The sequence below is a fragment of the Pongo abelii genome, chromosome 1 (genome assembly GCF_028885655.2).
Source record: "Pongo abelii isolate AG06213 chromosome 1, NHGRI_mPonAbe1-v2.0_pri, whole genome shotgun sequence".
NCBI classification, from domain to species: domain Eukaryota; kingdom Metazoa; phylum Chordata; class Mammalia; order Primates; family Hominidae; genus Pongo; species Pongo abelii.
Genome location: NC_071985.2, coordinates 92,191,541 through 92,205,907, shown reverse-complemented (window position 1 = coordinate 92,205,907; position 14,367 = coordinate 92,191,541).

The following is a 14,367-nucleotide window of genomic DNA, read 5'->3' as shown; positions in this document are numbered from 1 at the left end:
TGGGACCCCCCTGCCCCGCTCACCATAGGAGTGTTGTTGCTAGTGGACTGGGAGCACCTTGGCCTGCTCCAGTGCAGCAGGTGCTCAGTCTCAAGGGGCCAAAGAACAAGGTTCTGGGCCTGGTCCCAGGCCCTCAGTCTTAGAGCACATAGCCCAGGAGTGCTGAGCTGAGCCATGGCCCCCTGAAATCATCAAGAAATAAAGCTAGCTCACTGACCCAAACTTATACCATAGTCAAAGCCTCAAGGGCATCAAAGAATATAAAAGCAAAGACCCATCACAAGGACAGCAACTTTAAAGGTTAAAGGAGCATCAGCCCACATAGATGAGAAAGAACCAGTGGAAGAACTCAGGCAGCTCTAAAAGTCAGAGTGTTTTCTTACTTCCAAATGAACACACTAGCTCCCCAACAATCTTTCCTATCCAGACTGAAATGGCTGAGATAATAAACATGGATTTTAGAATCTGGATGGCAATGAAAATCATGAGATTCAGGAGAAAGTTGAAATGGAATCCAAAGAATTTAAGGAATCCAGTAAAATAATACAATAACTGAAAGACAAAATAGCCATTTTAAGAAAGAACTAAGCTGATTTGACAGAGCTAAAAAATCCACTAAAGAATTTTATAATACAATTGGAAGTATTAAAGGCAGAATAGACCACACTGAAGGAAGAATCTCAGAGCTCAAAGACCAGTTCTTCTAATTAACTCAGTCACACAAAATAAAGAAAAAATAATACAGAAGGATGAACAAAATCTCTGAGAAATATGAGATTATGTAAAGAGACCAAACCTGTACTCACTGATGTCCATGAAAGAGAGAGAGAGAGTGTGCAAACAATTGAAAACATATTTGAGGATATTGTCCATGATAATTTTCTCAACTTCACTATAGAGGTCAACATTAAAATTCAAGAAATTCGGAGAACTCCTGAGAGACACTATACTAGAAAACCATCCCCAAGATACACAATAATAAGATTATCCAAGGTCAATGTGAAAGAAAAAAATACTAAAGGCAACCAGAGAGGAGGAGCAGGTCACCTACAAAGGGACCCCAATCAAGCTAACAGCGTACTTTTCAGCAGAAACCTTAGAAGCCAGAAGACATTGAGGGCCTATATTCAGCATTGTTAAAGAAAAGAAATTCTGACCCAAAGTTTCATATCCAGCCCAAATAAGATTTATATGTCAAAGAGAAATAAAATTCTTTTCAGCCAAGCAAAAGCTAAGGAAATTTATTACCACTAGACCTGCCTTACAAGAAGTCATTAAGGGAATGCTAAACATGGAAATAAAAGACCCTTACCAGCCACCACATAAATGCACTTAAGTAAACAGACCAGTGACACTATAAAGGAACTACACAATTAAGTCTACATAACAACCAGCTAACAATGATGACAAAATCAACTTCTCATTTATCAATATTTACCTTGAAGGTAAATGAGCTAAACACCCCAAGGCACAGAGTGGCAAGTTGAATAAAGAAACAAGACCCTGGCTCATGCCTGTAATCCTAACACTTTGAGGCTAAGGCAGGCAGATTGCTTGATCCTATGAGTTTGAGACCAACCTAGGCAACATGGAAAAACCCCATCTCTACAAAAAAATACAAGAAAATTAGCTAAGAATGGTGGCACATGCCTGTAGTCCCAGCTACTGAGGAGGCTGAGGTAGGAGGATCACCTGAGCCTGGGGAGGTGGAGGCTGCAGTAAGTTGTGATCATGCCACTGCACTTCAGCCAAAGTAACAGAGTGAGACCCTGTCTCAAAATAAAAAAAAAAAAAAGAAACAAGACCCACCTGTAAGTTGTCTTCAAGAGACCCATCTCACATGCAAGGCCACCCATAGGCCAAAACTAAAGGAATGGCAAAAAATCTGTCAAGCATACAGGAAAGAAAAAAGAGCAGGGGTTGCTATTTTTATTTCAGACAAAATAAACTTTAAACCAACAACTGTCAAAAAGGACAAAGAAAAACATTATTTAATGATAGAGGGTTGAATTTAATAAGAAGACTTAACTATCCTCAATATATATGCACCCAACACAGGAGCACACAGGTTCATAAAACAAGTACTTAGTGACCTACAAAGAAGCTTAGGTTATCAAACAATAATGGTGGTAGACTTCAAAACCCAACTGACAGCATTAGATAGATCATCAAGACAGAACACTGATAAAGGTATTTGGAACTTAAACTCGACACTTGACCAAATGGACCTAATAAACATTGACAGAACACTCCACCCAAAACCAAAAGAATATACATTCTTCCCATGCCTCCAGCTTTGTTCTTTTTGCTTAGGATTGTCTTGGCAATGTGGGCTCTTTTTGATTCCATATGAAAGATCAGGTAGTTTTTTCCAATTCTGTGAAGAAAGTCATTGGTAGCTTGATGGGGATGGCATTGAATTTATAAATTACCTTGGGCAGTATGGCCATTTTCACAATATTGATTCTTCCTATTGATGAGCATGGAATGTTCTTCCATTTGTTTGTGTCCTCTTTTATTTCATTGAACAGTGGTTTGTAGTTCTCCTTGAAGAGGTCCTTCACATCCCTTGTAAGCTGGATTCCTAGGTATTTTATTCTCTTTGAAGCAATTGTGAATAGGAGTTCACTCATGATTTGGCTGTCTGTTTGTCTGTTATTGGTGTGTAGGAATGCTTCTGATTTTTGCACATTGATTTTGTATCCTGAGACTTTGCTGAATTTGCTTATCAGTTTAAGGAGATTTTGGGCTGAGGCGATGGGGTTTTCTAAATACACAATCATGTCATCTGCAAACAGGGACAATTTGACTTCCTCTGTTCCTAATTAAATACTCTTTATTTCTTTCTCTTGCCTGATTGCCCTGGCCAGAACTTCCAATACTATGTTGAATAGGAGTGGTGAGAGAGGGTATCCTTGTCTTGTGCTGGTTTTCAAAGGGAATGCTTCCAGTTTTGCCCATTCAGTATGATATTGGCTGCGGGTTTGTTATAAATAGCTCTTAGTATTTTGAGATATGTTCCATCAATATCTAGTGTATTGGGAGTTTTTAGCATGAACAGCTGTTGAATTTTGTCAAAGGCCTTTTCTGCATCTATTGAGATAATGATGTAGTTTTTTTCTTTAGTTCTGTTTATGTGATGGATTACATTTATTGATTTGTGTATGTTGAACCAGCCTTGCATCCCAGGGATGAAGCTGACTTGATCATGGTGGATAAGCTTTTTGATGTGCTGCTGGATTTGGTTTGCCAGTATTTTATTGAGGATTTTGCATCAATGTTCATCAGGGACATTGGTCTAAAATTCTCAGCATCAGGATTATGCTGGCCTCAAAAAATGAGTTAGGGAGAATTCCCTCTTTTTCTTTTGATTGGAATAGTTTGAGAAGGAATGGTACCAGCTCCTCTTTGTACCTCAGGTAGAATTTGGCTGTGAATCCATCTGGTCCTGGACTTTCTTTGGTTGATAGGCTATTAATTATTGCCTCAATTTCAGAGACTGTTATAGGTCTATTCAGGGATTCAACTTCTTCCTGGTTTAGTCTTGGGAGGGTGTATATGTCCAGGAATTTATCCATTTCTTCTAGATTTTCTAGTTTATTTGCATAGAGATGTTTATATTATCCTCTGATGGTAGTTTGTATTTTTGTGGGATCAGTGGTGACATCCCCTTTATCATTTTTTATTGTTTCTATATGATTCTTCTCCCTTTTCTTCTTTATTAGTCTTGCTAGCAGTCTAGCAATTTTGTTGATCTTTTCAAAAAACCAGCTCCTGGATTCATTGATCTTTTGAAGATTTTTTTTGTGTCTCTATCTCATTCAGGTCTGCTCTGATCTTAGTTATTTCTTGCGTTCTGCTAGCTTTTGAATGTGTTTGCTCTTGCTTCTCTAGTTCTTTTAACTGTGATGTTAGGTGTCGATTTTAGATCTTTCCTGCTTTATCTTGTGAGCATTTAGTGCTATAAATTTCCCTCTACACGTGCTTTAAATGTGTCCCAGAGATTCTGGTACATTGTGTCTTTGTTCTCATTGGTTTCATAGAGCATCTTTATTTCTGCCTTCATTTTATTATTTACCCAGTAGTCATTCAGGACTACAGTTTCCATGTAGTTGTGTGGTTTTGAGTGAGTTTCTTAATCTTGAGTTCTAATTTGATTGCACTGTGGTCTGAGAGACAGTTTGTTTTGATTTCTTTTCTTTTACATTTGCTAAGGAGTGCTTTACTTCCAATTTTGTGGTCAATTTTAGAATAAGTGTGATGCAGTGCTGAGAAGAATATATACTCTGTTGATTTGGGGTAGAGAGTACCGTAGATGTCTATTAGGTCTGCTTGGTGCAGAGCTGAGTTCAAGTCCTGGATATCCTTGCTAACCTTCTGTCTTGTTGATCTGCCTAATATTGACAGTGGAGTGTTAAAGTCTCCCATTATTATTGTGTGAGAGTCTAAGTCTCTTTGTAGGTCTGTAAGTACTCGTTATATGAATCTGGGTGCTCCTGTTTTGGGTGCATATATATTTAGGATAGTCAGCTCTTCTTTTGGAATTGATTCTTTTACCATTATGTAATGGCCTTCTTTGTCTCTCTCTTTTTTTTTTTTTTTTGAGACAGAGTCTCACTCTGTTGCCCAGGCTGGAGTGCAGTGGCATGATCTCAGCTCACTGCAAGCTCTGCCTCCTGTGTTCATACCATTCTCTTGCTTCAGCCTCCTGAGTAGCTGGGACTACAGGTGCCCACCACACCCCCCAGCTAATTTTTTGTATTTTTAATATAGATGGGGTTTCACCATATTAGCCAGGATGGTCTCAATTGCCTGACTTCATGATCTGCCCACCTTAGCCTCCCAAATTGCTGGAATTACAGGCGTGAGCCACAGTACCTTTGTCTCTTTTGATCTTTGTTGGTTTAAAGTCTGTTTTATTAGAGACTAGGATTGCAATCCCTGCTTTTTTTTTGCTTTCCATTTGCTTGGTAGAGCATCCTCCATCCCTTTATTTTGAGTCTATGTGTATCTCTGCACTTGAGATGGGTCTCCTGAATACAGCACACTGATGGGTCTTGACACTTTATCCAATTTGTGAGTCCATGTCTTTTAATTGTCACATTTAGCACATTTACATTTAAGGTTAATATTAAGTGTGAATTTGATTCTGTCATTATGATGTTAGCTGGTTATTTTGTCTGTTAATTGATGCAGTTTCTTCATAGCATTTACAATTTGGCATGTTTCTGGAGTGTCTGGTACCGGTTGTTTCTTTCCATGTTTAGTGTTTCCTTCAGGAGCTCTTGTAAGGCAGGCCTGGTGGGGACAAAATCTCTTAACATTTGCTTGTCTGTAAAGTATTTTATTTCTCCTTCACTTATGAAGCTTAGTTTGGCAGGATATGAAATTCTAGGTTGAAGATTCTTTTCTTTAAGAATGTTGAATATTGGCCCCCACTCTCTTCTGGCTGGTAGTGTTTCTGCAGAGAGATCACCTGTTAGTCTGATGGGCTTCCCTTTGTGGAACCCGACCTTTCTTTATGGCTGCCCTTAACATTTTTTCCTTCATTTCAACCTTTGTGAGTCTGACAATTATGTGTCTTGGGGCTGCTCTTCTCGTGGAGTATCTTTGTGGTGTTCTCTGTATTTCCTGAATTTGAATGTTGGCCTGCCTTGCTAGGTTGGGGATGTTCTCCTGGATAACATCATGAACAGTGTTTTCCAGCTTGGTTCCATTCTCCTCATCACTTTCAGGTACACAAATCAAACATAGATTTGTTCTTTTCACATAGTACCATATATGGAGAATACACCTGTCTTCTACGTCAATCATGCTAGGAGCTGCAGACAGGAGCTCTTCCTATTGAGCCATCTTGGGGGAAGTCACAATTTTCAACACATTCAAAAAAGCCAAAATCATACCAACCACACCCTTGCACCACAGCACAACAAAAATAGAAATCAAGATCAAGAAGAGCTCTCAAAAACTATATAATTAAATAGCAATTAAACAATTTCTGGTCCTGAAAGACTTTTGGGTAAACAACAAAGTCAGAAATCAAGAAATTGTTCTAACAAATGAAAACGAAGATACTACAGGCCAGAATCTCTGAGACACAACTAAAACAGAGTTAAGAGGAAAGTTTATAGCACTAAATGCCCACATCAAAAAGTTAGAAAGATCTCAAATCAGTAACATAATCTCACATCTAAAGGAACGAGAAAAATAAGGGAAAAAAACCCACAAAGCTAGCAGAAGACAAGAAATAACCAAAATCAGAGCTGAACTAAATAAAATTGAGACATAAAAACTATATAGACAATAAACAAAAAGTTGGTCATTTAAAGGAATAAATAAAATTGGTAGACCACAGGCTAGAATAATAAAGGAGAAAAAGGTGAGAAAATCCACATAAACACAATCAGAAATGACAAAGGGGGCATTACCACCAACCTCATAGAAATTCAAAAACCACTCAGATACTGTTATGCATGCCTCTATGCACATAAACTAGAAAACCTAGAAGAAAAGGATAAATTCTTGAAAATATACATTCCCAAAATTGAACCAGGAAGAAATTGAAACCCTGAATAGATCAATAATGAGTTCTAGAGTTGAATCGGTAATAAAAAGGTTACCAATCAGAAAAAGCCTTGGAACAGAGAGATCCATGGCTGAATTCTAACAGGTGTATAAAGAAAAGCTGGTATCAATTCTTTGAAAACTATTCCAAAACATTGAGGGGGAGTGATTCTTCCCTAACTAATTCTATGAGATAAGCATCATTGTGATACCAAAACCTGGTAGAGACACAATAAAAAAAGAAAACATATGGCTAATTTCCCTGAAGAATATATATGCAAAAATCCTCAACAAAATATTAGCAAATCAAATCCAGGAGCATATCAAAAAGCTAATCTGCTATTATCAAGTGGGCTTTATCCCTGAGATGCAAGGTTGGTTCAACATACACAAATCAGTAAATGATTCATCACATAAGCAGAACTGAAAACAAAAAACACATGATTATCTCAACAGATGCAGAACAGTCTTTTGATAAAATTCCACATCTCTTCAGGTTAAAAACCCTCAAGAAACTAGGCATTAAAGGACCATACCTCAAAAAAATTAGAGGCATCTATGACAAACCCACAGCCAACATCGTACTGAATAAACAAAAGCTTGAAGCATTCCCTTTGAAAACCAGAACAAGGCAATGATGTCCACTCTCACCACTGCTATTCAACATAATACTGGAAGTCCTAGCCAGAGCAATCAGGGAAGAGAAAGAAATAAAATGCATTCAAATAAAAAGAGAGGAAGTTAAATTATCTCTTTCTTCAGACAATATGAATCTTTACCTAGAAAACCCCATAGTCTCTGTGCAAAGGGTTATAAATCTGATAAACAATTTTTAGTTAAGCTTCAAGGTATAAAATCAATGTACAAGAATCAGTAGCATCTCTATATATCAATAAAGCCCAGACTGAGAGCTAAATCAAGAACACAATCACATTCACTATAATCACAAAAAGAATAAATACTTAGGAATATAGCTAACGAAGAAAGTGAAATATCTCTACAGCAAACATTATAAAGCACTGCTAAAAAATCAGAGATGATAAAACCAAATGTAAAAATATTTCATGCTCATGGATTGAAAAAATTTATGTTGTTAAAATTATCATATTGCTGAAAGCAATTCAGAGACTCAGTGCTATTCCTATCAAGGTACCAATGACATTTTCTCACAGAATTCGAGAAAACTATTTCAAAATTAATACAGAATCAAAAAAGATTCTGGGGGGGTGCAGCCAAGATGGCCGAATAGGAACAGCTCCAGTCTAGAGCTCCCAACATGAGGGACACAGAAGATGGGTGATTTCTGCATTTCCAACTGAGGTACTGGGCTCATCTCACTGGGGAATGGCAGAAAGTGGGTGCAGGACAGTAGGTACAGCACACCCTGAGAGAGCCAAAGCAGGGTGAGGCATCACCTCACCCTGGAAGCTCAAGGGGCCAGGGAATTCCCTTTCCTAGTCAAAGAAAGGGGTGACAGAGAGCACCTGGAAAATTGGGTCACTCCCACCCTAATACTACAATTTTCCAATGGTCTTAGCAAATGGCACAAACACACACACAGATTACATCCCACACCTGGCTCAGAGGGTCCTAGGCCAATGGAGCCTCACTCATTGCTAGCACAGCAGTCTGAGATCAAACAGCAAGGCAGCAGTGAGGCTGGGGGAGGGGCACCTGCCACTGCCTAGGCTTGAGTAGGTAAACAAAGGCCAGGAAGCTTGAACTGGGTGTAGCCCACTGCAGCTCAAGGAGGCCTGCCTGCCTCTGTAGACTCCATGTCTGGGGGCAGGGCACAGCAAAACAAAAGGCAGCAGAATCCTCTGCAGACTTAAATGTCCCTGTCTGACAGCTTGGAAGAGAGTAGTAGTTCTCCCAGCATGCAGCTGCAGATATGAGAATGGACAGACTGACTCCTCAAGTAGGTCCCTGATGCCCAAGGGGCCTAACAGGTAGGCACCCCGCAGTAGGGGCAGACTGACACCTCACATGGCTGGGTACTCCTCTGAGACAAAACTTCCGGAGGAATGATCAGGCAGCAACATTTGCTGTTCATCATATCTGCTGTTCTGCAGCCTCCACTGCTGATACCCAGGCAAACAGGGTCTGGAGTGGACCTCCAGCAAACTACAACAGACCTCCTGCTGAGGGTACTGTGTGTTAGAAGGAAAACTAACAAACAGAAAGGGCATCCACACCAAAACCCCATCTGTACATCACCATCATCAAAGACCAAAGGTAGATAAAACCACAAAGATGGGGAAAAAACAGAGCAGAAAAACTGGAAACTCTAAAAATCAGAGTGCCTCTCTTCCTCCAAGGGAACGCAGTTCCTCATCAGCAATGGAACAAAGTGGGATGGAGAATGACTTTGACAAGTTGAGAGAAGAAGGCATCAGATGATCAAACTACTCCAAGCTAAAGGAGGAAGTTTGAACCAAAGGCAAAGAAGTTAAAAACCTTGAAAAAAATTAGGCGAATGGCTAACTAGAATAAGCAATGCAGAGAAGTCTTTAAAGGACCTGATGGAGCTGAAAACAAAGGCAAGAGAACTACATGATGAATACACAAGCCTCAGTAGCCGATGTGATCAAGTGGAAGAAAGGGTATCAGTGATGGAAGATCAAATGAATGAAATGAAATGAGAAGAGAAGTTTAGAGAAAAAAGAATAAAAAGAAAAGAACAAAGCCTCCAAGAAATATGGGACTATGTGAAAAGACCAAATCTACGTCTGATTTGTGTACCTGAAACTGATGGTGAGAATGGATCCAAGTTGGAAAACACTCTGCAGGACATTATCCAGGAGAACTTCCCCAATCTAGCAAGGCAGGCCAACATTCAAATTCAGGAAATACAGAGAACACCACAAAGATACTCCTCAAGAAGAGCAACTCTAAGACACATAATTGTCAGATTCTCCAAAGTTAAAATGGAGGAAAAAATGTTAACGGCAGCCAGAGAGAAAGGTCAGGTTACCCACAAAGGGAAGCCCATCAGACTAACAGGTGATCCCTCGGCAGAAACTCTACAAGCCAGAAGAGAGTGGGGGCCAATATTCAACATTCTTAAAGAAAAGAATTTTCAACCCAGAATTTCTTATCCAGCCAAACTAAGCTTCATAAGTGAAGGAGAAATAAAATACTTTACAGACAAGCAAATGCTGAGAGATTTTGTCACCACCAGGCCTACCCTAAAAGAGCTCCTGAAGGAAGCACTAAACATGGAAAGGAACAAGTGGTACCAGCCACTGCAAAAACATGCCAAATTGTAAAGACCATCGATGATAGGAAGAAACTGCATCAACTAACGAGCAAAATAATCAGCTAACATCATAATCACAGGATCAAATTCACACATAACAATATTAACCTTAAATGTAAATGGGCTAAATGCTCCAATTAAAAGGCACAGACTGGCAAATTGGATAAAGAGTCAAGACCCATCAGGGTGCTGTATTCAGGAAACCCATCGCAAGTACAGAGACACACATAGGCTCAAAATAAAGGGATGGAGGAAGATGTACTAAGCAAATGGAAAACAAAAAAAGGCAGCAGTTGCAAACCTAGTCTCTGATAAAACAGACTTTAAACTAACAAAGTTCAAAAGAGACAAAGAAAGCCATTACATAATGGTAAAGGGATCAATTCAGCAAGAAGAGCTAACTATCCTAAATATTTATCCACCCAATACAGGAGCACCCAGATTCATAAAGCAAGTCCTTAGAGGCCTACAAAAAGACTTAGACTCCCACACAATAATAATGGGAGACTTTAACATCCCACTGTCAACATTAGACAGGTCAACAAGACAGAAAATTAATGAGGATATCCAGGAAGTGAACTCAGCTCTGCACCAAGCCGACCTAATAGACATCTACAGAACTCTCCACCGCAAATCAACAAAATATACATTCTTCTCAGCACCACACCGCACTTATTCCAAAATTGACCACATAGTTGGAAGTAAAGCACTCCTCAGCAAATGTAAAAGAACAGAAATTATAACAAACTGTCTCTCAGACCGCAGTGCAATGAAACTATGACTCAGGATTAAGAAACTCACTCAAAACCGCTCAACTACATGGAAACTGAGCAACCTGCTCCTGAATGACTACTGGGTACATAACGAAATGAAGGCAGAAATAAAGATGTTCTTTGAAACCAACAAGAACAAAGACACAACATGCCAGAATCTCTGGGACACATTCAAAGCAGTGTGTAGAGGGAAATTTATAGCACTAAATGCCCACAAGAGAAAGCAGGAAAGATCTAAAATTGACACCCTAACATCACAATTAAAAGAACTAGAGAAGCAAGAGCAAACACATTCAAAAGCTAGCAGAAGGCAGGAAATAACCAAGATCAGAGCTGAACTGAAGGAAATAAGAGACACAAAAACCCTTCAAAAAATCAATGAATCCAGGAGCAGGATTTTTGAAAAGATGAACAAGATTGATAGAACGCTAGCAAGACTAATAAAGAAGAAAAGAGAGAAGAATCAAATAGATACAATAAAAAATGATAAAGGGGATATCACCACCAATCCCATAGAAATACAAACTGCCATCAGAGAATACTATAAACACCTCTACGCAAATAAACTAGAAAATCTAGAAGAAATGGATAAATGCCTCGACACATACACCCTCCCAAGACTAAATCAGGAAGAAGTTGAATCCCTGAATAGACCAATAACAGACTCTGAAATTGAGGCAATGATTAATAGCTTACCAACCAAAAAAAGTCCAGGACGTGATGGATTCACAGCCGAATTCTACCAGAGGTACAAGGAGGAGCTGATACCACTCCTTCTGAAACTATTCCAATCAATAGAAATGGAGGGAATCCTCCCTAACTCATTTTATGAGGCCAGCATCATCCTGATACCAAAGCCTGGCAAAGACACAACAAAAAAAGAGAATTTTAGACCAATATCCCCGATGAACATTGAGGCAAAAATTCTCAATAAAATACCGGCAAACCAAATCCAGCAGCACATCAAAAACCTTATCCATTCTGATCAAGTGGGCTTAATCTCTGGGATGCAAGGCTGGTTCCATATATGCAAATCAATAAACGTAATCCGGCATATAAGCAGAACCAATGACAAAAACCATACGATTATCTCAATAGATGTGGAAAAGGCCTTTGACAAAATTCAACAACCCTTCCTGCTAAAAACTCTCAAAAAATTAGGTATTGATGGGATGTATCTGAAAATAATAAGAGGTATTTATGACAAACCCACAGCCAATATCATACTGAATGGGCAAAACCTGGAAGCATTCCCTTTGAAAACTGGCACAAGACAGGGATGCCCTCTCTCACCACTCCTATTCAACATAATGTTGGAAGTTCTGGCCAGGGCAATCAGGCGGGAGAAGGAAATAAAGGGCATTCAATTAGGAAAAGAGGAAGTCAAATTGTCCCTGTTTGCAGATGACATGATTGTATATCTAGAAAACCCCATTGTCTCAGCCCAAAATCTCCTTAAGCTGATAGGCAACTTGAGCAAAGTCTCAGGATACAAAATCAATGTGCAAAAATCACAAGCATTCTTACACACCAATAACAGACAGAGAGCCAAACCATGAGTGAACTCCCATTCACAACTGCTTCAAAGAGAATAAAATACCTAGGAATCTGATTTACAGGGGATGTGAAGGACCTCTTCAAGGAGAACTACAAATCACTGCTCAATGAAATAAAAGAGGATACAAACAAATGGAAGAACACTCCATGCTCATGGGTAGGAAGAATCAATATCATGAAAATGGCCATATTGCCCAAGGTAATTTATAGATTCAATGCCATCCCCATCAAGCTACCAATGACTTTCTTCACAGAATTGGAAAAAACTACTTTAAAGTTCATATGGAACCATAAAAGAGCCCGCATCGCCAAGTGAATCCTAAGCCAAAAGAACAAAGCTGGAGGCATCACACTACCTGACTTCAAACTATACTACAAGGCTACAGTAACCAAAACAGCATGGTACTGGTACCAAAACAGAGACATAGATCAATGGAACAGAACAGAGCCCTCAGAAATAATGCCACATATCTACAACTATCTGATCTTTGACAAACCTGAGAAAAACAAGAAATAGGGAAAGGATTCCCTATTTAATAAATGGTGCTGGGAAAACTGGCTAGCCATATGCAGAAAGCTGAAACTGGATCCCTTCCTTACATCTTATATAAAAATTAATTCAAGATGGATTAAAGACTTAAATGTTAGACCTAAAACCATAAAAACCCTAGAAGAAAACCTAGGCAATACCATTCAGGACATAGGCATCGGCAAGGACTTCATGTCTAAAACACCAAAAGCAATGGCAACAAAAGCCAAAATTGACAAATGAGGTCTAATTAAACTCAGGAGCTTCTGCACAGCAAAAGAAACTGCCATCAGAGTGAACACGCAACCTATAGAATGGGAGAAAATTTTTGCAATCTACTCATCTGACAAAGGGCTAATATCCAGAATCTACATTGAACTCAGACAAATTTACAAGAAAAAAACAGACAACCCCATCAAAAAGTGGGTGAAGTATATGAACAGACACTTCTCAAAAGAAGACCTTGATGCAGCCAAAGGACACATGAAAAAATGCTCATCATCACTGGCCATCAGAGAAACACAAATCAAAACCACAATGAGATACCATTTCATACCAGGTAGAATGGTGATCATTAAAAAGTCAAGAAACAACAGGTGTGGAGAGGATGTGGAGAAATAGGAACACTTTGACACTGTTGGTGGGATTGTAAACTAGTTCAACCATTGCGGAAGACAGCGTGGCCATTCCTCAGGGATCTAGAACTAGAAATATCATTTGACCCAGCCATCCCATTACTAGGTATACACCCAGAGGATTGTAAATCATGCTGCTATAAAGACACATGCACACATATGTTTTTTTATGGCACTATTCACAATAGCAAAGACTTGGAACCAACCCAAATGTCTAACAATGATACACTGGATTAAGAATATGTGGCACATATACACCATGGAATATTATGCAGCCATAAAAAAGGATGAGTTTATGTTCTTTGTAGGGACACCATTCTCAGCAAACCATCTCAAGGACAAAAAACGAAACACTGCATGTTCTTACTCATAGGTGGGAATTGAACAATGAGAACACATGGACACAGGAAGGGGAACATCACACACTGGGGCCTGTTGTGGGTGGAGGGAGGGGGGAGGGATAGCATTAGGAGATAACCCAATGTTAAATGATGAATTAATGGGTGCAGCACACCAACATGGCACATGTATACATATGTAACAAACCTGCACGTTGTGCACATGTACCCTAAAACTTAAAGTATAATAATAATAAAAAAAAGAGTCTGAACAGCCAAAGGAATCTTAGGCAAAAAGAACAAAGCTGGAAGCACCACACTATCTGACTTCAAACTATAGTACAAGGCTACAGTAACCAAAACAGCATGGTACTAGTAGAAAAACAGACACATAGATAAATGAACAGGTTAGAGAACCCAGAAATAAACCTGCATACCTTACAACCATCTGATCTTTGACAATGTTGACAGTAAGAAGCAATGGGGTGAAGACTTCCTATTCAATAAATGGTGCTGTGCTAACTGGCTAGTCATATGCAGAATATTGAAAATTTACATCTTCCTTTCACCACATACAAAAGTTAATTCAAGATGGATTAAAGACTTAAATGTAAAACCTAAAACTACAGAAATCTTGGAAGAAAACCTATGAAATTCCATTCTGGACATAGGCCCCGGCAAGGATTTCATGATGAAGACTTCAAAAGAAACT